Consider the following 22,802-nt stretch of genomic DNA (forward strand, 5'->3'; position numbering starts at 1 on the left):
TCCCTGTGGATTCATTAACAATCACCATGCTGAAATCTATTCAGTGGGATTAGGATGTCAAAGTTCAGCGACATCATCAGGGGTTTTAATCTTTCATGCCTTCTGCAATTCCTGTTCCGTGTGTTGAGTTGTTTTTAATAAGAGGTCCATCCAGATTAGAATAACAGAGGCACCCATCCCTGAAAACTAGACTTCAGATGACTTGACCGCAAAATGACCCCTTGATAATTACAGTTACATAACCACCGTCTGCTCATTCATTTATTCCATCTCCTTTCATCAGTGGGAAGATGTGGACCTGTAGTTTCAGGAGTGAAAACTAATTATTATATGTAAGCTCCAAATTGGACTGAAAGGCCCAAGTTAGCCTGGGAAGGTGAGCTCAGACAATTTTTAGCTCTGTCCAGTCAGTTCACTTAAAGTAAATTGGCACCGTGTAATTTTTCAGATGTGGATGTAAAGATCAGGTTGCACATTAGTTTTAACCCCAAGTTAAGTTGTTACCTCCACTGATACTGAGCCTTACAATACAACAGATACTGCTGAGGTAGGAAAAAAATGGTCTTCTAGGACAAAATTAACATATCTCTTCCTCAATTAATCGAACAGCGCTCTGTGTGGCTCCAGAGGCTGTGGGAGCACTGGAGGTGAATCAATGGACACTCAGTGACTCTGAGGGGACTCTTTTGCTTCACTTTATTACTGTAAGTGGACCAAGTGACACTAATGGTGATTCTTTGTATGTCTTATGGCTGGCAGATTTCATGTAATATTACAACTTCTGTACTATTACATGACAATAAAGGAATCTTGAATATCAAATCTTGAAGTAATGCAGGAGGACCTTCCTCACCAGAGAGTGTTATGTACCTGTTACAGACTGGATTACTGACAGCATGTAATTAATTTTGAGATAAGCACCTGAAAAACTTTGGCAAGGAAGTCTCTGGATTAAGAGCTGAGAGATGGATGAAATGCAGACAATTGCCCACTGGTCTATGTTGGCAAGTTGGGCTGCACAGCCCATTTCCATGTTGGACAATTCTATGATCCATAACTCTAAAAATGGCCAGGATCTTTGATTGGATGAATGGCCACCCATGTGAAACATTATTTGCGCTCATAGATATCATCCCTGCTCCTCTGCATTCCCAGACCTTTTTATTGTTATTTCAGCTATTTGGTGATTCACATTCTGTGGCTTTAGTTTCATAGTTTAGGATCAGTCTTGAATAACTAAGGCCCCACAGTTCTCCAAGGTTCAAGAAATCCATACATTTCCTATTCACTGAGTGAAGCAATTTCAATTTACCTCAGTCCTAAATGGCTTACCCTGTGATCCCATGTTCTAGACTCCTCATTCAGGGGAAAAATGCCTCCCATATTCACCCAGTTTAACTCCAGCCCCTGGGTTTATTTACTTTCTCCTACATTCTGGAATTTCCTCCTTAATATTAGAACATAGAAGAGTTCAGCACAGGGACAGGCCCTTCAACTGTCTATGCTGAACATGTTGTCCGAATCAAACTGAAACTGCTTGCTCTAGAAAGATATCCCTCCATTCCCTTCATATTCATGTGTTTGTATAGGAGCCTCTTTGATGCTGCTATTATATTTGCTTCCACCACTACTCTTGGCAGCCTGTTCCAGGCACCCACCAATCTCTGTGTAAAATGTTTGCTCTGTACATCTCCCTTAAACATCTTACCCCTCACCATAAACGCACATCCTCCAATGTGTGATGATTTTGCTCTGGGAATAATATTCTGACATGATTTTATGTACCTCCATCAGGTAACCCCTCACCCGCCTACACTCTAGGGAACACAACCTTAAGTTTGTCCAATCTCTCCCTATAACACATCTGTAAACCAGGAAACTTCCTGGTCAACCTCTTCTTCCCAGCTCTACCACCCTCACCTCACTGACCAGTGCTACTTAAACATTAAATTGTTTGACTAAGCATTTGGACATGTCCTGTAACAGTTCTTAAAAGCTTATTTTTATATTCATATCTAAAGTAAGAGACTGCATTGAAATTCATCATACTGTTACTGGGGCAAGAGGACTTGAGTTTTAGTGAGATGTGTATCGGCTGGGTCTTTATTCCCAAGAGCACAGGAAGCGGAGGAGTGAGCTGATAGAGGTTTATAAAATAATTAAAGGAATGGATGAAGTGAATACTCATTCTATTTTCCAGCATAGACAATTCCAGAACCAGAGGGCATAAGTTTAATGTGAGTGGGTGTAATGCGCGTCCAAAGAACCAAAGAAGTGTTGATCCAAACCAAGGCTTTTATTAACTAAAAGACTGGAGCATATCACAAGTAGGTCGACCAGTCCAGAATGACCTGGTCTGGCTAGGAGCAATCCTTTAAGATCTGCCAGTAGGTGTGGCTACACTCTCAGCCAATCACAGTCATCCTACACTACCATCTGTACTATCACAGGGGGGAAGAGGGACCTAAAGAACTTTTTAACTAAGAGTGTAGTCCATGTTTGGAGCAAGCTGCCAGTGGAAACTATAGAAACGGGTACAATTCAAAAAACATTCGGACAGATTACTTGTTTTTATATGTAAACATACAGCGAGGTAACAGCCCATATAGGCCCATGGTGAGCTTGTGCCACCCAATTACACCCAATTGACCTACAACCCGGGAATATTTTTTGAATGGCGGGAGGGAACTGGAGAACCCACGCAGACACAGGGAGAACATACAAACTCCTTACGGATAGAGCTGGATTTGAACCCTTGTCACAGATGCTTTAACAGCATTGCACTAACCGCTATGCTAACCGTGCCACCCCAATATACAATATGTGGACAGGAAGGATATAGGGCTATGCGGACAAACGGGACTAGCTCAGAATACAAACTTGGTTGGCATGGACAAGTTAGGCCTAAAGGCCTGTTCTTTGTAGTGTGACTCTGACTCCGTGATCTGATATTCCAAATTTTATCTGCAATCTTCAGAAAATAAATAATCAGCAGGACCATGTTAAATATCAATTCGTTCAGTTTATTTTGAGCAAGAGAGAAATAGTTTCCTGGACATCAGAGGTAAGGGGGCTGAGGAAGAAGATCAGCCATGAGATCAATAAGTGACGAGGCTTGAAGACCAACTCCTGCTCCAAACTCATATGTTCTCCTTGCGAGAATAGATGGATTACCTGTGGGGATAGGAAACAAAGTGGAATTAAGAAAGGTAAAATTGTTTATCATCCCGGTGAAACAACAAAAGGTGCATCATCGAACATTACCTTTTGCTCAGCAACAGTTGGATTTAAATATATTGTGCAAGATTAGGGGTAGGAAGAAGTTTGTTTACACATCTGACACATATTTTGATCACGTTCATGGAAAAAAATGTCAGTGTAGATGTTTCCTTGTACACTTACAGTAAAGCAATTAAGGTTTTGTTATTCTGTAGACCATGTCCATTTTTCCGTTACTTTATTTTAAATTTAGGCATACAGCACAGTAGTATGGTCCTTCCAACCCATGAGCCTGTCCTGCCCAAATACCTCAATTAACAACCCCTATATGTCTTTGGAAGGTGGGAGAAAAACAAAGCATCCCGAGGAAACCCATGCAGATATGAAGAAAATGCACAAACTTCTTTCAGACAGTGCCAGATTTGTATCTGGGTCACTGGATCAGTTATAGCGTTACGTGAACCACTACACTAACCACGCCACCTACAGTTTACAGCAAACTGGAAGGAAAAATGAATAGTACACCGAAACAAATGTAGGTGTTGAACCTGATTTATGTTGTTTGTTGTATTCTCATTGTGTAGTGTACAACAATCATTTTATATAGGCTCATCGTTGCAATCCCTGATAAGGACAAAGACCAGGGCCAATGCTTCAGCACAGCAATCTTAATGTATCCAGGACCAAGGATGGATGCTGAGGCTAGGGCAAGGAGTGACTGCTGGTTGAAAGCTCTACAACATCCAAGGACGTAAATGTTTGGGCTTCAAAGTTCACTGTTTAGATTGGGTAATTTGAAAGTTGAAGGACTAAAGATGAAGGAATTGAGATCGGAATGACAAGGGATCAAGGTTTGAGGGGGTTGCTGATTAGAGATTGGAAGATTTTAGGGCTAGGTTCAAGTGGAAGGACTGGGGATGAGTTCGGTGGAAAGGTTTGTGATAGAAAGTGGAGTGTGGCAGCCAAAAATGGGGATGGTGTGATTTGATACACATCTGATGTGGAAATTGTGTCAGTTGCGAAACGTCAGTGTGAACCAAGAAGTGTTCTAACATCTTTCTGTCCACTGCAAATTGAAATGATAGGAAACATATTTTGCTCTGCCTCCATTTGCGTTGTAATGGCAAACAGTATTACACAATTGACTGCCTTGTCTCTGTTGATCAATTCCTCTTGAATAATTTTATTCACAACATTTAAGGCGGTGTCTGTTTTGCCAGTAGCCACTATAGAATCACCTTCACCTCCAGCAGGTTCTTCTCATTTTCTTTGGTATGGCTGATTTGCAGCAACAATTAGAAATCCAGTTTGAGGTTAATTAACCAATCTGTTGCTGTTGAGAAGCAAGAGTTCATATCAGCATCAAACTTATGTAGAGTTAATTAAAATAACAATCTGAATTTTAAAAAAATGAACAGTTGGTCCTTTTCAAATGGAGAAAGACTAGAGTGGAATGAAAGACTTTTATGAGGTATCATGTGGCTATAATATTTAGCTGAAGTCAGTGGAAATGATTTTCAGTCGCGGGCTCTAAACGTGCAGGATCTAGTTTAATGCATACTTAACAAATGGAAACAGGAACAGATTTCTATTCCAGCAATTTCCACTTACTTTCAATAGGAACAGGGATTTTTTTTCGATTGACTTGAATGCCCTTATTGTAATGTTACATAATTCTATTGTGTGACTGGTGAGGCATATTTTAAAATTAATTTTTCTTTAGAACAAAACAGAGAATATGCACCAGAACTTTTTATCCACTTTATCAAAAAAGAATTAATTTGAAGATTTCCTGGTCAAAAAAAACTCTCATGGAGGTGTCTTTCTGGACTATGGGTTGGGGGGGGGGGGTGTGGGCAGTGGGCGGAAGTTGTAACCCTATTGATATTACACCCTTTTAAAATGAAATCTGCTTTTGAAGAAGAATATCTCAACCCTGATAAAATTTTAACCATAAGCAAAGTCCCAAGAGTTTCATGGACAATAGTTCAAACAATATCATTGATGATTGTAAGTTAGGTTAAAGTGTAACCCATCAAACATAGGAAGAGTGTTAAAATATTAAACATCTCGAAGCCAATAGCTATGCATGTTCAACTCATCACCATCCAGATTAGTTGAGGAAAGATAATGATAGTTAGGTTTGATAATGTAAAGTTTTTTTATGATAATTTGGCAATCTGTCTTTCTTCATTGTCAGTTAGTGATGAAAAAACTATCCTCCAAGTATCCCATTTACAGCAGCCCCTTCCATTATGTTACCTGGTCTGCTAATTACTCTAATTCCCAGGCAGAAAATTTACATATGCCGTGGAGTCAAATGTTGTTCCACTGCCCAATATTATTCAAACTAACCTTATAAACAAAGGCCAAATATTAACAGTGCATCCTCATGTTCTCAGGTCCAGGACCCTTCTTCATTAATGGGAAATAAAGAGATAAAAGCTAATGCAGAGAAAATGACAGGCGGACTGGATTGGACAAAGGGAATGCCTGCGGTTGGGTGAGACTAGGCCAAATTGGTTAACAGTTTTCCTTCTGCTCAATTAATTTTCTCCTCCAACCCTTCCCTTCTTGAGGCTGAGATATGCTGAGTTTCTCCGGGTGGCAAGTTGCCATTTCTCATGAATTAAGTGCAGACATTCATCGTCATCAGAATAATCAATCTCAGGGAGCTTACATTCTATCCCTATTGGAGCTTTGTCAATTAGCCTGTGAAATGGCAGCATACTTTTGATAAACATGCTCAAGTGAAGAGAATTCTCTATTGCTTTGGTGGAGAAGTTGACTCCATTTGTTATAAGCAGTTGACACATCTCAAAACATTGATAGGGAGCGTTTTCAATGCTTGATCTGCTTTTATGCCTTGGTAGCTGCATACATAAAATGTCCAGCTTTTTGGCTCTCTTTATTTAAATTCATATATTCAAAAATTAATTTAAACTAGAAAAATGTGGGTTTAATTATATTTATAATCTCTTTTAAAATTGTATTGATTAAAAAAAATATATTTTAAATGCTTTTGATCATGAAAAACATTTGGAAAAAATGTTTTAAATTCCTTTGAGACCACAAACTATATAAAGAGCGGACGATAATCTGTAAAATGATGAGCATTTCCTTTTGACTTTAGTCTGTCATTTGTAGAGATCAGGTTCCTGAATGTTAGACACAACAGCTGCGCATTTAGGGCTTGCTCCTTGTCCACCTACAAAGCAGTTCCACTGTAGTCCGTGTCATCATTTCATTAGGTCTCAGTTGGTATCACATTAGTTGTTGATATGGTTTGAAATTTCACCCTCGGAGTTTTAGCACAACGTACGGGATTGACCAGTGTGCAAATGAGAGGACCCAGCAAATGAGAGGGCATTTTGTATTGAATTTATAGCCTTTACTTCCCCTGGCTGCATCATGAACCAATTTGAACCAGTCACTCCAGATGTCCCATTTGTGTAATCCCCTCTTCCACTCTTCCTGCCATCTTCTCTCCAATTTAAAATGATCTTCATTATCTCTCTTGCCCATTACTGAGATACCCCAGGGTGGAAAAATTAATTGTCTTCCTTTCCACAGATGATGAAAGGTTCCAACATATTCAGTTTACTTATTTCTTATAAGAAAATCTTATTTCAGTATTTCATATCTGCATTTTGTCTTTTAGTTTCTCTAACTTCTCCATCAGGTAGATATGCCAGATAAAAAGTGGCATTTGCACATCTTCAAAGGAGAGCAAAGGAACTAACAGGAATGTCATGTTCAATATAAATCCCTCGTTCTCAAGAAAAACAGCTGTCTGGCTTTCATCAAGTTGTAGAACTTGCTCTATGTAATTGACTGCCACATTACAACAGCAACTGGAGATGAAAGCTGCAAAAGTACGTAAGTTTTCTGACCTTCTGAAAATCATAATATAAGCATTTATATTTCATTCTGATTGATGGAAATAGCAGGCAGATGCACTGCACTAAAATAGCAGTCAATAATTACTCCAGATGGGTTAATTACATTGTTATAAAACTTATGACAATAGATATCTCACGAATAAATCATAAGGGACTTTGTAGCACTGCACTGAGACAGATCAAAATTAATCTATTCCTCTCCTCAAGTCTTTACTACCTCCTCTCCTGCTGTTCTTGCAGATTCAGCTACCTTTCAAAGTTGTAGAGAGTTTTGGAATGTAAAGCATGAAAATCAGCCCTTTGGCCCATTGAATCATACTAACCATCAACCACATACTTGCACTAATCCGACATTAAATCCAATTCTAATTTTCCCCATATTCTCATCAACTCCCCAAAATTCTACCACCCAACTCAGGGCGATTTTTAGTGGCCAATTAGCCTACCGATCCACGCTTTTGGATGCGGGAGGAAACTGGAGCATCCAGAGGAAGTTCATGTGGTCACAGAGGGAATTTCTAATTCCACACAGTTCCTGCTGCTGTGAGGCAGTAGATTCACCCGCTGCACCACTCTGCTGTTTTAGGAGTGTGCAGTTCCCAATAACCTGAAACTTTGCTGCAATGGATCCATGACTTTCTATTCGATTGACCTCAATCAGTGAGGACTGATGACAGCACCTCCTCCACAATCATCTCAATACTGAGGCAAAATAATTCTTGAGTTGCAAGTAGGTTCCAGCCAGCAGATCCTTGTTGAAGGCATGTTTATTTTTCTGACAAACAGAGGTATTCATTAATAGAAATATACTTAAATATATTTTTCCATTTTTTAAATTAGAACGACAGTTATTTGATGTAAATTAATTAAATATTAATTGAAATGAAAAAACAAATACAAGGTATTTAGTTTCACTTATATTTCCCCAGCAGATGAGTGACATCCAGTGAAACAAATGTGCTGATGTGGGATGCAAAGCCCAAAGGCCAGACATAAAATGCATTCACCTCTCAGCTCAGTACCATCCAGAACCACTTGGGGTCTTCATCATGCCCAGCAACAGAGCAAGAGATTGTATTCTCAGTGGCACCACAAGTAGTGCATGTCTCTAACAGCGCCATTGTCTTGGTTTCCATTCTGACCTCTGACTGTGTGGAGTTTGCGCATTCTCCCTGTGATCATGTGGGCTTCCTTTGGATGCTCTTGTTTCTTCCCACATCCCAAGATCAAGCTTATTGTCAGATTAATTGGCTACTTTCAATTACCCCGGTAAGTGCAGGAGAGTGGTAGAATCTGGGGGTAGTTGATGAGAATAGATAAAGTGGTGGAGGAATAGGTTGCTCTGTGACTTGATGAGCTGAAAGGTTTTCTCTGACATGAGATTATGGAATACTAATGGATATTACACGAATATGTGAATATAATGGTTCTCCAGAACTGCCAGCAAAAGATGAGAATATTTCAAGCCATGATTGATCCTGATGACTACTTTTCTTGCTGCTCTCCTTATAAACTTCTTGTTGTTCTGTGGTATAAATTAGATGAAACATGACCTCAAAACAAGTGATGCTGAATGAGCAATATTGTGCAGGAATTAAGGATGCACTGAAACATCATTGTGTTAGAACAGAGACTTCTTCGGTTGTTTCACTGCATCAAAATTCTCTTGTGACTAAAGCCTGGGGATGAGTGGAGATGAGTGGAGATAGGAAGTGGAGATGAGGCAGAGATGAGTGGAGATAGGAAGTGAAGATAGAAAGTGGGATGAGGCAGAGATCAGTGGAGTAGGAAGTGGGGATGAGGCAGAGATGAGTGGAGATGGGAAGTGGAGATGAGTGGAGATGGGAAGTGGAGATGAGTGGAGATGGAAAGTGAAGATGAGTGGAGATAAGAAATGGAGATGAGTGGAGATAGAAAGTGGAGATGAGTGGAGATAGGAAGTGGAGATGAGTGGAGATAGGAAGTGGAGATAGGAAGTGCTTCAGAATGAGAATTACTCTGGATGAAATCAATTTCATTTGTAAAGAACTGAATTAACTAATGTTGTGGGATAGAATGTCCAAACCATATATCCTTATTGTTATAGTACAATATTTGCATTGCAAACGAACACCAACAGTCCTTTATATGAAAATTAAGATTGCAGCTGCTTAAGGATTTATAAGCCTGTCATGCAGGATGATTTCACAGTTATTCAGTCACTATTCTCTGGAGAATCGCCATTCATGTTGCAGTTAAGAGTTTTAAGTACAAAGGCTATTTGTTAAAAAGAACATTTTAAGGTTACACCTGTTGCACTTAAGAGGAAATTCTTTCGTATAAATGATGAGAAACACTAAAAAAATGCATCCCTGACTGAGGTTTTAAATCATCATTAGGGGTAATGAATCTGTAAAGACTATTGTCATATCCATAAGTACAATGTACAAAGGACTGCCTAAAGAAATCTCTTGGTGCCTGCCACATTGACCACCGCCAGTGGGCTGATAACGCCTCAAACTGTGCATCTTGGCGCCTCACAGTTTGGCGGGCAGCAACCTCCTTTGAAGAAGACCGCAGAGCCCACCTCACTGACAAAAGGCAAAGGAGGAAAAACCCAACACCCAACCCCAACCAACCAATTTTCCCTTGCAACCGCTGCAATCGTGTCTGCCTGTCCCGCATCGGACTTGTCAGCCACAAACGAGCCTGCAGCTGACGTGGACTTTTTTACCCCCTCCATAAATCTTCGTCCGCGAAGCCAAGCCAAAGAAGAAAGAAAGAAAAGATGTACAAATGTAATGAAAATCTAATTTGCTGCAACTTCCCTTGTAAATAAAACAAAGAGTGCACAAAAAGAGAAAAAATAGGTAAAAAAGGAAGATAAATAAATGGATGAGTTGATAAATAAATAAATATTAACAGTTGGCCATATTACAAAAATGTGCTGCGTCAGTAGTGCAGACATTCCTTCAGTGGACTTGAATTGTACTATGGTTAGGGTAGGATGGAAAGGTTTAAAAGCCTGATAGCTATTGGACAAAAATAGTTCTTTAAGTTAAAGGTGCAAGTCCCCAGGTTTATGTACCTACTATCTCAAGGTAGCAGCGAGAAGAGAGCATGGTCAGGGTGATTAAATTCTTTTATAATGTCGACTGCTCTCTTGAAACAGTGCCTCACATAGATGTCTTCAAGTCAGTGCCCATAATGGACTTGGTTATATCTGCCACTTTCCCCAGCATGCTGCATCCCTTACAGTCAAGTTTTCCAAACCAGGCTGTGATGCAACCAGTCTGTATACTTTTCACAGTCCACCACTCGATAGAGTAATGAATGGCATGCCAAATCTCCTCAAACTTCTTCATGGTTGACTCAACATGTTAGCCTCAGAAGAGTTTCTCTGCTATGTAGACTCCCAAGAATTTAAAGCTACTAACCATCTCTACCACTATCCTGTCAATGAAAAAATATGTTTTTTAAATGTTTTGTTGGCTTTGCAATAATTTCATTGCTATGTTTCAAATAGGCCTTACAGCTTCCCTACACTGTTCACAAAGGCCTGCAGTGCTGTTTCCACAAAACAATCATACTATGTGTGATTAAAAAAATAGTGAAGGTACTTATTTCAAATTTCTATGTAATGCTAATTACATAGGGAGGCATGGTTAGTGCAGTGGTTAGTGCAACGCTGTTATAGCACCAGTAACCCAGGTTCAAATCTGGTGGTCTCTGTAAGGAGTTTGCACACTCTCCCCATGCCTGTGTGGTTTTCCTCCAGGTGCTCCGATTTCCTTGCACCCTCCAAAAATTATGGGGATTATAGGTTAATTGGGTGTAATTGGATGGCACGGGCTAGATGGCTGAAAGGGCCTGTTGCCGTGTTGTATGTCTACATTTAAATTTAGATAATTTCTTTAAAAAAATATAATTTAGTGATAAACTAACTTCCAGAGCTCCATTTATTCTCATAAAACTGCTTGGGGCCCAACATATATATATATATATATATATATATATATATTAAAAAAGTCAATACAATTCAATTCATAATCAAATTTATTAATACAGCAGCATGTGAAAAATTTGCAATCTAATTCCCTTATGCACTAAAAGTCCTAAAAGCTCTTGTTGAAAAATACACACAAAATGATCATGCAGAGAAGTTGGTGCTACTAAACATAGTGTTCTCAGAACTGACACTAAAACTAAAACATGCTTCAATTGAGGGTGCGATTTTGAGAAAACAGCTTTTCCATTTAAATGAGGTGTCAAACATTAGCTGAGAAATTCCAGTGCACCAAAAAGAGTGTGCTGGAATTGCGCAGATAATGTAGAATAGCAGCTGTTTTGGTTTTTGACCCACTGAATAAAAATTCAGTTGGCACCGAGACTCCAGGTCTTGTATGTCTTTAGCTTAGAGCATTGGTTCTCAACCTTTTTCTTTCCACTCGCATACCACTTTAAGTAATCCCTATGCCATAAGTGCATAAACTGGGATTAGTAAGGGATTGCTTAAGGTGGTACATGAGTGGGAAGGGAAGGTTGAGAATCATTGTTCTTGATCCAATTGTTACTGAAATATTTTGCTTGGAAAAAAATAATTGGTCCATTTCCTTTGGAGTTATTTCAGTTGCACTTGTTGCACATAACAAGTCAATTAGGTACGATTAAAACAGTGGTTTTCAAACTTCTTCTTTCCACCTACATACCACCTTAAGCAACCCCTTAGTAATTAATCACAGAGCACCGATGGCATAGAGAATACATAAAGTGGCATGTGAATGGAAAGAAAAAAGTTGAGAACCACTGGGTGAAGTGCATACATACCAGTGCAACTGGCCTCAAGCCTCATTGGCCTATGGCTTTGAGTGGCTGAGGGTTTGTACAGATTCTATCACCAATGTGTATATGTACATATGTAATGATGGTAGTGTAGGATGACTGTGATTGGCTGAGAGCGTAGCCACACCTACTGGCAGGTCTTAAAGGATTGCTCCTAGCCAGACCAGGTCATTCTGGACTGGTCGACCTACTTGTGATATGCTCCAGTCTTTTAGTTAATAAAAGCCTTGGTTTGGATCAACCAGTCTTTGGTTCTTTCGACGCGCACTACAATTTTATTAACTAAAAAAATTTTGAAGGAATGGAGCGTATGCTACAGCTGGAACGCCTCGACATCGACCCACAGTCAGCTACAGCCTCGAATGATTTTAAGCACTGGGTGAGATGCTTCAAAATATACTTACAGCTCTCTGATCCTGCCGTGATAGAGGACAGCCATCGACTACTAATATTGATGACTATGGTGTCCCCAAGAGTCTACCAGAATGTCCAGGATACGACTACTTACACTCCAGTCATGAAGGTGCTGAAAGGGCTCTATGAGCGACTGGTGAACTGGGTCTGTGCTCGGTACAAACTTGTTACAAGGAGGCAACAGCCCGGTGAGTTGTGTAGAGCTTATATTCAGGCACTAAGGGCAATGGGCAGGGACTGTGCCTGCACAGACAGAACTGCTGCAGAGACCACAGACCACAGAGATCCAGATCGCAGAGACGATGGAGGCTGTGGTTTTAAGTATAGACATGTACCCTCGGGGCTGGACCCCACACTCTGATGTGAGTAGAATGCCCTCCCTCTACCCTACTACTGCCGCTATGCTGCCCGATGCAACCCCAAAGTGTTATTTCTGCGGGAAGAACAAGCACAGCCTGGCGAGAAAAGTTAGGTGCCAGAAGTGCCTTAAAAACGGCCACTTTGCTGTAGTCTGTCGCTCCATCAAACACAGTCCCTCGTGTGAAACGAAATCGCCACTCTCCATTTCAAACACTTCTTCCTCAGAGCTCTCGTCCAATGAGAGCGAGGACTTCACTGTATGGCAGCGCCTGACGTCACGGGGCAGATGCCGAGCGCGGAAGGTACAACTCACCCTCGCTGCAATGACGTTCACCCTCCCTCATGAAGCAACATCTGACCAGGCCCCAGCCCTGACCTCAATGGCCGCCGCTGCCGCCGACCATGGACCCGCCGCTGCTGCCGCTGCCGACTGGTGACACACCACCACAGCCGACCCGGTACCCGCCGACGCTGATGACCGGGGACCCGCCACCGCTTACCGCCCCACCGACAACGGCAAGCAGCGACCCCCAACACTTACCTTTGGCTGCAGGCAGCAACACCAACTCCCCGACACTGTTTTTTCAGGCCCCACTGTTTGCATGATGTCATCATGCACATGTTGTGTGATGTCATCATGCAGGACTCCACTGTCTACATTACAAGTCTCTGCATCAATAACCCTTCACCAGGACTTCCCCCAACCCCTCACAAAAGCAGTGGAACTGATTAAAGTGCATGGACACTATACCACTTGCTTATTTGACTTGGGGTCAACTGACCCCAATTATATCCACAGTGACAGGAGGCCCTCGTTTATGAGCGCAGAGCTGCGACAGTACCTTGTGGAGCATGGTATTGCTTCAAGCAGGACCACCAGCTATAACCCATGTGGTAATGGGCAAGTCGAAAGAGAGAATGCCACCATCTGGAAAGCAGTTACGCTTGACCTCCGGTCCAAAGGTCTCCCCACCTCTCGCTGCCAGGATGTGCTCACTAGTGCCCTACACTCCATCCGCTCCCTCCTATGCACCGCGACCAATGCCACCCCCCACGAAAGGATGCTCTCTTTCCTGAGGAAATCTGAGTTGGGTACGACCATCCGGCATGGATCACGGTTCCCGGTCCAGTCCTTCTACGACGCTACATCCAATACTGTAAGAATGACCCCTTGGTTGACCGAGTGACTCTGCTCCATGTGAACCCGCATTATGCCTATGTTGAGTACCCGGACGGACGGGAGGACACATTCTCGGTAAGGGACCTCGCCCAAACCGGATGAGGTGCAGGCAGTGCCTTTACCCAACCTCCCCCTATTCCTTCTCCCTCAGGTCATGTGCTTGAACAGAGGGACCAGCACCACCCCACCAGCTCAGGCCAGACTGTCGACAACGCCATTGGGGAATTGAGCGAAGCAGTGGCCGCACCCTACGGGCCTGCCGGCGACACGACTCCGGCGACCCCAATCCCGGCACCACGGTGGTCACGCCAGATGGTCAGACCCCTGACCAGTACAGCCCCTAATCTCCATCCACCCCGGGGTCAGTTCTCAAAGAAGGGGTGAATCTGATAGTACAGATTCTATCATCAATGTGCATATGTACAGATTGAAGTGTAGGATGACTGTGATTGGCTGAGAGTGTAACCACACCTACTGGCAGGTCTTAAAGGATTGCTTCTAGCCAGACCAGGTCATTCTGGACTGGTCAACCTACTTGTGATGTGCTTCAGTCTTTTAGTTAATAAAAACCTTGGTTTGGATCAACAAGTCTTTGGTTCTTTTGACGTGCACTACAGGGTTCATTGTAGTTGACAAGAATGAAGGATGGTTGGATAAGGCAGTTATCATGGGCCAGTGGTGGAAGGAAATATTGTTCTGCTTAGGTATTGGTGCTGAAGAGAATCAAAGAATAGATTGAGAGTGCGGTGGGATTCAGGTTGATGGGGGGTAGTCAGTGGGGTGAAAATTGAGGAATCAGAAGATGGTGGGATTCAGATCTGGGGTTCAAGAGAGTTGTGGATTCAGGCTAAGGGGTAATAAGTAGGGTGCAATTCTGATCATGGACTATGAAAGGGCTGGAGTTCAGATTGGGGGCTTCACGAGAATTATGTGATTCAGATTGGTGGGATGAGGTGTATTGGAGTGATGTTGGGATGCAGTTACAGTACGATCTCAGTGTGGTGATACACCACGAACATACTGCAGGGGGTGATCTCTGTACCTGCGGGAAGATAACCAGAGGAGAGACCACACCTGTCCGGCTGTTAATCAGATGTCCTGAATAGACCTAACTCCACCTGGCCGGCTGTCAATCAACCGCCCGGGATATAATCCTGAGCTGGCCCCTCCTGAGCAGTCACTCTGGAGTTACCAGAACAGCTACCACTGTAGCAGAGACTTTTAACTGAATAAAGTCTGTTGTACAGTCTTCCTCGAGTTTTGTGTCTGCTTACTGCTGCAGCAGTGCATCACACTCAATATAACCAAGGTTGTGGTGGTACACCACTGGCCTACTGCAGGGGGCAACCTCTGTACCTGCAGGTGTGTAAGGGGACAGGACAACACCTGGCCGGCTGTCAATCAGTTGGCCTGAATGGATCAAGCCCCACCCGGTCGGGTGTCAATCACCTTCCAGGATATAAGCCTGCGCTGGCCTCCCAAGGCCTCATTCAGAGTTACTGCAGCTGCAGCCACAGCCAGCCTGGCTCTGTGGAAGTCTTTGTGGATTAAAGCCTGTTGTACAGTCTTTATCTTTGTGTATGTCTGATTCTGGCTAACAGCGCACCACAGAGGTAAGACCTACTCAGGTCAGGAATAAGACCATGTCATCCAATAACAAGTGCTCCAGGGCAGTGTGAACGATTTCCCCTGCAATAGTTTGTGAGGTGTAGAGCCTATCCAATCACTGATCCAATGCAGCCGGTTGCTGAGATCATGCTGTTGCCTCATGGATGACTCATAGATTTAGATGTTTTGCTGCTGGAGTGATTTGACCCAGAAAAGTTTGAAAAGACAGACAATTTACTATAGGTTGAATAGATTTTCAAATTGGTCGGTGCTTAAGAAAGGTACACAACCCAATTTCTCTGTAAACTTACCAAAAAATATATAGTAAAAAATTATTTTAGTGTTTTTTAATAATGATGTATCTATCACATTAACACATTTGTGCTGTAGGGTTCTGCAGAAACATTCTTGCCCCTGTGCTCTTTGTCTCCAGTTGGTAACTCACTTCTTTGGGAATGTATATGTAAAGGCGAAGTGAATCAAATAAATGTTTCCTTCTTATTTAAAACCAGGCTTTGAGTGACTGGAAACTGTGATCTCAATGGAAAAAATATCCCAAATGATGCAAGCATCATCATTCATTTGATTATAGGCAACCTTCGCTCTTGTCTTTCAAAACCTACCCACGTACAGGTTTTCTTAGGAACATCTTCAATCATGTTCCTAAGAAAACCTGTACGTGGGCAGGCTTTGAGAGGCAAGAGCCAAGGTTGCCTGTAATCAAATGAATGATGATGTTTGCATCATTTGGGATTTCTCCAAAAGCTTTGAGCTTTCTCCAAGAACTATGAGATAATGGAAACATTATTGAAATCTTGGGTTAAGAATGAGTATATGATAGTTGAGTTAACCATAGAAATTTATCATATAAATAGTGGAGAAGAATTACTTGTCTCTTTATGTCTCCTATGTCTTATCAAACATAACACTAACACATAAAACACCACAACAGAGTTAGTTGCTGCTCACTTGAGAGGGATGTTAAAACATGTGAAAGATATTGGGAAATTACCTCCATTCTTGTTAAGGTAATAAGACAAGCCCAGGAAATTGCCATTACTGTAATTAATGATGCTCTTTATCCAGTTCTTGGATGAGGTTATCGCTGACCGAGACAGGAATGGATACAGCTCTCAGATCAAGATCTGTTGCCCCTGATGTTGGCTTGTACCCCATAATTCGACATGAAACAGTGACAGAACACAGATGTGTTTCACACAACAAACATATTTTGTTGTGGATGGGGTTGGTACTGGTTTGCTTTCAGCAAGATAAACTGTTGTCATAGCAATGCTGCTCATTTAGCAGGCACATGTGTTTGACATCAGGGACTCCTGCACTGATGGACTAATATGAGTGTTGCAGCGATATGAAAGCACATTGGCGACTGAAACTTTCCAAGCAATAAACTCCCAGTCTCATCTCAGGAAAGAGACAAATACAGTTCAGGCTGGGCTGGAGTGAAAATCTGCTTTTGAAAACTTCCCAGCAGTTGCTTCAGGGCAACTACCGTTGAAAAGTAGACACAAGACACAGGCAAAGTTGTTTAGAATTTCGGTAGAAGAGATGTTTCTTAGCACTTCACATCTTAAAAGCAGTTTAGTCTATATACTTATGTGATTCAAATCTTAGGCTGCTGTCCTTAATGTCCAACTAATCTCTCAAAAAGCAAATAGAACACAAAGGAAGGAGGGCAATTCTCCTTAAACAAACAAATAAAAAAAAAGCATAATTAACCTCTGCGGCAAATATCAATAATTCTGGAGAAACCTAGAGAGATGCAAACTGCTATGAATAGAACAATGACTAATCTTTTTGAGACAATTGCACATATGATAATGTTCCTCTGCTAGGACCTAGAACTTATCTATTTAGTTGCAATTGCCTTCATTCATGTTGTCCTCTCTGATTTTGCATTATGCATTATAGATGGCCCACATGTTTATGGTCTTGAAAAAACTTGTTCACCATTGACCCCACCAGTTGAAGCATACAGGCACAGCACACAACACCAGTATGCTGAGCTTGTTGCTATGCTCCAATGATGTCTGTATGGAGTGTGCACTTTCTCAATGTGACCATGTGGATCTCTCCCACGTGGTCCAGACTCCTTTTAAAGAGATGCGGGTTGATGGGTTAGTTTGCTGCTGCAACTAACTCTGAGTATTGGTGGATTGCAGGAAAATGGGGAAGTGGGGTGGTGAAATGGACCACAGAGACATGTGAGAGAGAGAGAGCAGATTACAGGGAAATAAGTGGGACAATTAGATTAATGAAATTGTGACACATTATAGATATGATTTTGGGAGATAAATTGGGGCAGGGTTTTAGTTTAGGTCATGTGCAAACACTTTAAAACAGATCTTATTTAAAATGCCGGAGCTCTGCCCATACTAGACGGTGCAGTGCCGAGAGCCTTTGCAAGAGCTTTGGAGAGTGTCCAAGAGATTTCACTAATGGATTGTTGTTTATAAAAAGGCAACAGGTGAAAGAACTAATTGGAGCCGTAGGCTAACTGGAGTGGGACTTGCTGTTCTAAGAGGGTCATGTGGTTTTGCAAGCAGAGAGAGTAAAATAGGCTTTCGCTCTGAGAGAGAGAGAATTCAGTTCTGCAGTTTTGCAGTCAGCAGCAGCAGCTGGGACTGGAATAGGACAAGCTGGCAAGCTTGTGGAAACCCCATTTGGAAGATTGGTTAGTTAAGCCTGGACAAAGCCCTTGTGTTTCATGCAAAAAGAGAGGACTGTCTGTCTAATGTTTCTCTTGAAATAAGGGAAAGAAAAATGAACTCTGTAGTGACCTGAAAGACACAAGTTTCATCGGGAGAACCCTGATGGGGCACGTTTCTTCGGCAAGACACTGAAGTGGTTGGTTACAAGGAATCAGTTGTGGGTGTCCAGCGAACAATAAATCTCTCTCTGAAAACCAACAAGAACCTTCCTGAGTGGTAACCATTTACCTTTCAAGCACCAAAGCCTGGTGAACTTTATAAATGTTAAATTCTGTGCACAATATAAGAATTGCCTGCAACCAGTAAACTTGGAGGAATGAGAAGTGAGATTGACTGTGAATCAAATAATTTTTTAAAAATTTACACACACATTACATACATGTACGCTTAGAATTAGAAGGGGGTTGTTAGGTTAGTTAGATTAATAGTGATAAGTTAAAGTTTGATCCTGTTTTCATGTTTAAAGATTATTAAAAGCAACTTTTGTTTAAGAAACTATTTGTCTTGGCAAATATCTGTTGCTACTGGGTTTTGGGGTCCTCTGGGCTTGTAACAGAATTTCACTTATAATTGACATGAACAATGGATTGAATGGCTTCCTTTATCTTTGAGAAAGTCTGAGAAAAACAGAATACATTACAAGATCCATTTTTCATTTACTTCTGCAATTATATATCGCCAACTACTGCAACCTCACAGGTCCCTTATCTGCAGCCAGTTCCCACTAACTTCACATTTTCAGTATTTTTCCCTTTTCCTCAGCTACATAACATTTCTCTGCACTGAGTGAACCTCTGGCATTGGTGGGATTTCTGCCTCAAATGGCAGCTTTGAAATGAATGAAAGATAATTATTGTCATGCACACCACTACAATGCACATATGCACTAAAATTCTTACTTGCTGCAGCCAGACAATTTAAATAAAAAGACAATCATGCACATTAAATTATTTTAGTATGTAAAGAGATAATAAATATAAAAGATAGATGGACAATAAATAGGCATAGTCCTGTTTACTTCAAGAATAAAATGTAGCATTTCAGTAGTGCTGATTGCTTTTTTGTGGACCAGGAATAATTTATGATTAAGGTAGTAAGGAAAGGTTCATGAACCTGTTAGCTGTTGGAAAAGATCTTTTATTGAAGTTGAGGTGCTGGATTTCAGGCTTTTGTACCTTATTCCTAAAGGTAACAATGAGAAGAGGTTGTGATGAGGGTGGTAGAGGTCCTTTATGATGTTGGCTTTCAAGGGAAATTGGAGCCCGTGATGGACATTGCAAGTTTGCTACTTTCTGCAACCTGCTGCATTCCTCCACACTTAAATGACCAAACCAGGCTGTGCTGCTACACATCAGCATACTTTCCACCATAGACCTGCAAATGTTTAATAGAGTATTCATGCCATATCTCCTCAGAAAGGATGTGTGTGGATTCTTCATGGTTACTTTGATGTCCTGTGACCATGCAAGATTCTCCAATTCGTAGATTCCCAGGAACTTGAAGGAATTAACTCTGTCCACCGCCAGCACATCAATGTGAATAGGTGCGTGGTCCCTTGGACTCCCCATCCGAACATCCACCATAAACTCCTTGGTCTCATTGATTGAGAAGAAGATTGTTACCTCTGTCCTTGCAGTTTATAATTGTCATGACCTCCAGTTTCTTCATCACATTGTTTTGTGGAACATTTTTTTTTCATCCAATGCACTTCAACAGGTGGACTGAAAAAATGATAAAAACCTAGCCAGCTGGGAGATGCCACACCACTTTACTTATAGATAGCAAGGGACAGAGCCTTTGGATTTAGTATTGTTTCTAGAATTTGAGTAGAATTTAAGATGAGCTATCTTTTCCTCTAAATTCAGAAATGTTTGTGTATCCCATAGAATAAGACTTTTTTTAAAATGAGAATAGATTTATTTTTTTTATAATGACAGAGAGAATGTTCTCCATAAATACCAGAAACTCACAGCCTGCTAAGAGCCCAGCAAACTTGAAGTCACATTATTCCAACAAGTGTTGTGCAGTGGAATAATTTACTTCTATCAGTTGCCTAGCAATGAAGTGAGATTTGAAATTAATCTTTTTTTATGGATTATAACAGCACTGTTAATCATATGGGGAGCATTGTTCAGTGATAAATGTCAAACCTGTTAGCTTTGCATCTCGCTGATGCTCTGATTCATTTTAAAACAGTTACACGCTTCCAACAGAATTAATGAATATTGGATTCTCAACATTCCAATTGTCTTCGCATTGAACATTTGCCCTGGAGATGAAATAGAAAGCAATCTAACACTGTTGAATAATGACCATGTGAAGGAGATGGGAAGCTTCAGGCAATTGATATTGTTTAAAGTAGTTTTTGTGAAACAAAATAATTCACTCCAATGCAACCCAGATTGCTATTTTTCCAAAATGAATAGAATTCCAGTTCTTGTGATGTCACATGTGCACCATTTCCACAGAGCAAAGCTCCAGTGTGATTTCAAATTGAAATAAAAAAGGGTATGTGCTAGGATACTCCACAGGTCGGGCAGCATCTGAGGGCATAAACAAATGTTAATGATCCAATTCAATGACCCTTAACACCAATTCTGATAAGGTGTACCAATCTGAAACACCCTTTCTTTCTCCACAAATGATCATTCAAGTGGAGAGGCATTCCTGATATTTTTCGGTTTAATTTCATATTTCTAGCATCAGTTGTTCTTCTAGTCTTGTGGAATCCAAAGTTAACACTATTTTCTACAAGAATTATTTAAAAAAAATAGTTGGCAGTAGTTCTGTGTTCACAAAATTATCAATGTTATCAAAATTAGATCTAAAATATGTGAAAATATGAATGGGATTTCTTGTAATAAAGTTTTAAGTGCAGAGTTTACGTAAAATCTCCATTTGATATTCCCCCTCTGTGGCTTGGTAATTTTGTTTTTGATTAATTTTGTTTTCAATTTAGCATTATCTCTTCATCTGTGTGTATCCCTCTCTATTTCCCTACTTTGCTGGACAGAGTTATAAATAGCTAAACTGCAAATTTGGCCACAGGTGGCTGTAAAATTATTAAAAGTCAGAATCCTGATGGTAAACCTGATGTAACCCACCGTTTAACTGTTAACAAAGGCTGGAAATTTATTTTGGCAATTGAAATATTATAATAGGGGTCTTTGCCTTGTATTTAAACCTATTTTAAATATAATTCTGACCAGTCAGAATTTTGGTCTTGTTGTCAAGGACAAAAAATCCAAATCTCTCCATTGAATTTAATACCAAGTGCCCTTTGTTGAAAGACTTGGCTAGGCTAGTTCAAGTTCAGCTTCAAGCTTTTTTTAATATGTGTAGGTTGTTTTGCGGGCAGAGCAGTAGGCATCTCATACATAGTACAATATGTAAGATACAAAGTGCAGAGTTACAGAGAGCAAATTACAGTTGGTACGGAGCAAATGCAGCATAATTTTACTGTTCTGAAATTCATTCGGGTACCTGGAAAGAAAATGTTCTTGCATCTGGTCGTGTGTGATCTCTTATTTGTGAATCATCTTCCTAATAGGAGAGGGGTGAATAGAGGGTGTCCAGAGTGAAATGTTTAATAATTTAGTTGCTTTTAAAAGATAGTTGAAACTATAATGGGGTTGAGGGAGGGGAGGAGGGTGTGGGTGATGGCCTGAACCTCTGCAGTTTCCTGCAGTTCCTCTGCTATGCAATGAAGCATCCTCCATCAGATCCTTCTCACCCACCGTCTGGCGTCCAATCTTGCTTTGAGTTTCATATCTTCCTTTGCCTATATAATTCAACTTCTCCTCTTGTTAGGAAAGAAATTTTAAAATTAGGTAATGCCAAACCATCTTCCTTTTTAGGTTTTGAAAGAAAACTTTACTAAGAGGAGGATGCTTATTTTTCCAAATATACGAGGAAATAATTGAGTCAGGTGAATCAAAAAAAAATTGGGAGCAGAAACAGGAACAGCTTGGAAAATAGATAAAAACTTAGGTAAGATATTCATCTTAGCAGCTTTAATTCATCCAATTAAGGACACCGAGAGAAGAGACCACTGAGCTAAAGACTTCTTAACATTATTCAATGAAGTAAAAAAATTCTTCATTTAAATTATCAATTTAATTACCAAGGTCTTACTATTACTAAAATTATAATTTTTTCCCACTAACTGCATTTGGGGAATATTTATTTATCAGTTTTTTAATTTATATCTTGTTTTTTTTGTCTTGTGGTTCATTGTGGGAATTCAATTTAGTATCTAGTATCTGGAATCAAGCAACCAGCAGCCTCAAGCAACTGGGGGGGAAAAATCAATTTAAAAAAATGAAAATAAGTAAGAATAAAATAACAGGGAAAAAATAAGGGTTTTAAAAATTGAAAAAGTAAATGTTCTCTGAAGTAACACATAAACCTTTGATGAAGATGGGAGCAAATATTCAGACAGGAGAGAGCCTTGGTCATGCTTTGAATAAAGTTGTGTGAAACAGCAATGGCGCCGCCCAGGATGAAGAGCTTGCCATTGGAGTGACTCCCTTAAAGTGTCTCCTTATCCCTGCTTTGTAAGAGTTACCC

General features: G+C 40.7%; 1 long non-coding RNA gene across 1 annotated transcript in view; it reads right to left on the minus strand.

The window, feature by feature from the left end:
- Nucleotides 1-3,002: 3,002 nt before the first annotated feature.
- The window catches only part of LOC138762643 (uncharacterized), a 62,459-nt gene continuing 42,659 nt past the window's right edge, over nucleotides 3,003-22,802 (minus strand). The window contains exon 3 of the long non-coding RNA XR_011357009.1: nucleotides 3,003-3,174. This is a non-coding gene — a long non-coding RNA (uncharacterized lncRNA). The remainder of the gene's footprint in view (nucleotides 3,175-22,802) is intronic.

The sequence above is a fragment of the Narcine bancroftii genome, chromosome 5 (genome assembly GCF_036971445.1).
Source record: "Narcine bancroftii isolate sNarBan1 chromosome 5, sNarBan1.hap1, whole genome shotgun sequence".
Lineage (NCBI taxonomy): Eukaryota > Metazoa > Chordata > Chondrichthyes > Torpediniformes > Narcinidae > Narcine > Narcine bancroftii.